The sequence below is a fragment of the Acomys russatus genome, chromosome 29, assembly GCF_903995435.1.
Source record: "Acomys russatus chromosome 29, mAcoRus1.1, whole genome shotgun sequence".
Classification (NCBI taxonomy): Eukaryota; Metazoa; Chordata; class Mammalia; order Rodentia; family Muridae; genus Acomys; species Acomys russatus.
The window spans coordinates 16,606,358-16,610,653 of NC_067165.1; the positions used below are offsets into that span (position 1 = coordinate 16,606,358).

At 45.4% G+C, this 4,296-nt stretch overlaps 1 non-coding gene across 1 annotated transcript; it reads left to right on the top strand.

Moving 5' to 3' along the window:
- Window positions 1–549: 549 nt before the first annotated feature.
- Window positions 550–656, top strand: LOC127212139 (U6 spliceosomal RNA). The gene has a single exon (XR_007833518.1). It is a non-coding gene; the product is annotated as a U6 spliceosomal RNA (small nuclear RNA).
- Window positions 657–4,296: the final 3,640 nt, after the last annotated feature.

Consider the following 4,296-nt stretch of genomic DNA (forward strand, 5'->3'; position numbering starts at 1 on the left):
ATAGAAACTGTGTTCCGAGAATAAATACAGGAGTCAGTAGAAGAGGAGAGAGAACAGAAAGAAATATAGACAAGATAAGTTCATTTTTTAACAAAGCCACCAAGTAATTCAGGGCGTTTTCTTTTTTTCTTCTTCTTCTTCAATAAATGGTAGTACCAATATGAGAAGTTGGCCCACTAGATATGTGGCTTCTTTATCCACAGAGTTAGCCAATTATAGGTTAAAATTGTATATGCTTATATCTTCGCTGTACATGGAAAGACTTTTACCCATAGTCATTATCCCGTAAACAACACGGTATAGCTACCATTTATCTAGTAAGTACATTAAATTAGTTATGACAAAGATAAACAGGAGAGCGTATGTAGGATACATGCAAATGCTATGTCATTTTATATAAAGAACTTCAGAATCTTCATTTTTGGGTGTCTGTGGGGCATCCTGGAAGCAACCACGTGAAGATACCAAGAAGATCCTGGGGATGATTGCATTTGAGCGGAAAAACATAAACCTTCCCTTGCTTAACACTGCAGAAATGTTAACGCAATGGCGCTAGCTTTGGCGGCACATAAACTAAGGCTGGAACAATGCAGAGAAGATTAGCATGGCCCCCAAGCAAGGATGACAGGCAAATCTGTGAAGCATTCCCTTAAAAAAGAATGAAAGAAAAAAAAAAAAAAAAAAAAAGGAAAGAAGTCAATTCAAAGCAGACCACACACATCAATTAAAAAAAAACCAAAACACTAATCTCAGTGTGGTGGCGCACGCCTTTAATCCCAGACTTGGGAGGCAGAGGCAGGTGGATCACTGTGAGTTCGGGGCCAGCCTGGTCTACAAAGCCAGTCTAGGACAGCCAAGGCTACACAGAGAAACCCTGTCTCAAAAAAACCCAAAAAATAAAACAAAAAGCAAGCAAACAAAAACACTAGAAATGAGGTGGATCCTTACAACTTTGTCACACACACACACACAGACACACACACACACACACACACACACACAAAGTAAAGAAAAGAAAGAAAGAAAGGAAAAGAAAAAAGGTAACTTGGATTTCACAAAAGGTAGATTTCTTCTCTTTTTCTGAGCCACTATTAAGATGCCTAAGAAAGCTGGGTAGTGGTGGTGCACATCTTTAATTCCAGCACTCGGGATGCAGACAGGTGGATCTCTATGAGTTTTGAGGCCAGCCTAGGCTACAGAGTGAGTTCCAGGATAGCCAAGGCTACACAGAGAAACCCTGTCTTGGTGGGGGGGTGGGGGGGGGGAGGAAGAGAAAGATTCCTAAGAAGCCAGGCATAGTGGCTGAGTTCTGTCACAGCCCTTGAGCTGTTGGCTCAGAATGATTGCCATGGCTACACAGTGAGTTCAAGACACCTAAGACTATGTGTAAGACTCTGTCTTAGGGGAAGAAGAGGGGTGGGTGGAGACTCATTACCAGATGAGTCAAAGGTAGGCACACTCATTTGACCCCGGCACTCAAGAGACAGAGGCAGGAGGATCTCTGAGAGTTCAAGGCTATCTTGGTATACATAGTGAAGTCCGGGACAGCCAGGGGTAGGTAGAGAAACCCTGTCTCAAAAATCCAAATGTAAACAAACAAGATGATTCAAACAGGCTAACAGATTTAAACAGACCTGTTATAAAGCTACACAAATGATCCGAGAGCACAGGAGAAGAGTCTTAGCGTCAAGGAGCCACATGCCCGGGCCTCTGGCTCAGAATGAATGACCAGGATTCTGAGCTTTGGCGGGACACGCATGGAGCAGCATTTCTGAGAGAAATATAAGATGGTGCAGCCACTTTGGAAAACAGCTTGTCTGTCCCTTACACCCTGTTCATGCTCACCACAGGATGTGGCGTTGCCATTTCTCAGTGTTTATCCCCCCACCAAAGGCGAGACCATTCAAGGCAGCTTCATTCATTAAAGCCCAAACCCAGAAACAACACAATTTTCCAAACTATTTGTTAGGGATCGGTCCAAATATTAAAAGCACATAGTAATTTGAAAGAGGGAGTTTATTAATTAACTATATAATTATTTAGTTGGGTTTTATGGGCTTTGTTTTTGTTTTGTTGTTGTTGTTGTTGTTGTTTGGTTTTTTGAGACAGGGTTTCTCTGTGTAACAGCCCTGGCTGTCCTGGACTCGCTTTGTAGACCAGGGTGGCCTCAAACTCAGAGATCTGTCCGCTCTGCCTCCCGAGTGTTGGGATTAAAGGCATGCACCACCATGCCTGGCTCTGTTTTTAAAGACCCGATTTCACTATGTGACCTAGGCTGTTTTGGAACTCAAAGAGTATCTTAACCTGAGGCCAAGGATACCTCAGCTTAACAGGGAAATTTTAATGTTACACACACACACACACACACACACACACACACACACACACGTATGATGGCTCATGGCTATAATTCAAACACTTGGAGGTAAAGGCAGGACAATCATGGTAAGTTCATGGCCAGCCTGGACTGCATGGTGAGACCTTGTCTCTAGAAAAGATGAAGGGAAAAAAATAAAAGAGCAATTTAACAGTGGAGCAACCATGAAGGTGTAAAAGAAATTGGAAAAGCCTAGTGTAGTTCAGTGATAGAGTTCTCGCTTGGCGCACACAAGGCCACTTAAACAAAGTGATCTAGAGCCGGTCTTACAGCTGAGGAAAGACCTCCAAAGAAACGGTTGGAAGAAGGGACTCTTTCCCCAAAGCTGTGACGTAAGCCTGTTAGAAAACACATTTGATAACATAAGAAGCGTGCTGGGCTAACCAGGCTACACTCGGTAGAAGCAGCACCTGCGTGTGGGCAGGTGATCACTAGCAGAAGTGCCCCCCAAGAGCCATGAGCCTACTTGCAGACAGTGTGATGAAAGGCCTGGTGTCCATATGGGGAGGGCTGCTGGAAGCACCCTCCAGGGAGCTGATGAGCAGAAGCTGGGAGTTGGTGTCAGAGCCAGCTGAGAGAGGCAGTGTCCTCAATGGGTACACTGTTCAAGGCGGCTCTGAGCTAGGTGCTGGCATGACGGGGACACATGGCTAGGGCAAGACACTACCAGATACCTATGCTTGTGCCTCTGGTGGTAGAGGAGAGTGAAACAAACTCACCAGAACCGGGAAGGGAAATGCAAGGTCCTTCCTGCTGCAACGGCTCTGCAGCGCCATCTACTGACAAAACCTCAGACTCTCACTGAAAGAAACCCTTAAACCGGTGGTTCTCAACCTGGGGGTCATGACCCTCTTGGGTCGTATACTAGATACCTATCCTGGATATCAGATGTTTGCATTACGATTCATAACAGTAGCAAAATTACCGTTATGAAGTAGTAACAAAAATAATTTTATGGTTGGGAGGGGTCACCATAACATGAGGAACTATATCAAAGGGTCCCAGCGTTAGAAGGTTGAGAACCACTGCCTTAGAGAAAACGGTGCCGCAGCCATGGAGAAGCAGGAAGTGGAGGGGAGTAAAAAGCCAGAGGCTGTGTAACTGCTGCATCTACCCATAGGCGCAGTGGGAAAAGCCACGTGTGGCGTATTGCGGCGGGCAACTCTTTGACACTACTGTTTACAAGGCACAAGCAGAGATGAACTGACCAAACAACAAAACCTTGTGTGCTGAGGAAAGAAGAGACATGAAGGGTAAACACCACTACAGGAGATTCCAGCACATTCGAGGCTTATCTGCAGTGGGTAAATTGTCAATTAGTAAACTAAGTGTACTGGCTTAGGCTTGTAACTCCGGCACTTGGGGAGCTGAGGCAGGAGGATCGCGTATTCAAAGATAGGCTGGGTTACATAACCACACCCTATTCCCCTCCCCCAGCAGAACAACAAAGCAGGAGCACACTGCATCCTCCATGCTTACACCTCCGTAATGCCCATTTTTAAATGCCATCTGAAAATAGGAGGCTCTGGCGTGGGATGGAAATCACCGTCTTTTCCAAGCCCTGCTCCCACAGAATTCCTGGTCAGGAGCCATTTGAAAGGACCAGAGCTTTGGTAGAGAGAACATTGGAAAAGTACCTTCCCCTCCAGGAGGTGGAATGTAAAAGTAGGGATGTCTTCATAGCCAGAGTGACTTATTCTAGATTATTCCCAAGATCACAGCTGAGATGGTACACCTGCTCAGGAAGCTTACGTCATGGTAGGACACAGAACACAGGAGCCTGCATCCTTCTCACCGAGTGTAGAAGTTTGCTTCTTCAGCTGTGATAACCACACCCAAAGGCAATTTGGGGAGGAAAGGGTTTATTTCATCTTACAGTTTGTAGTTCACCTTGCAGGGAACTCAAGGCAGGACCTGAA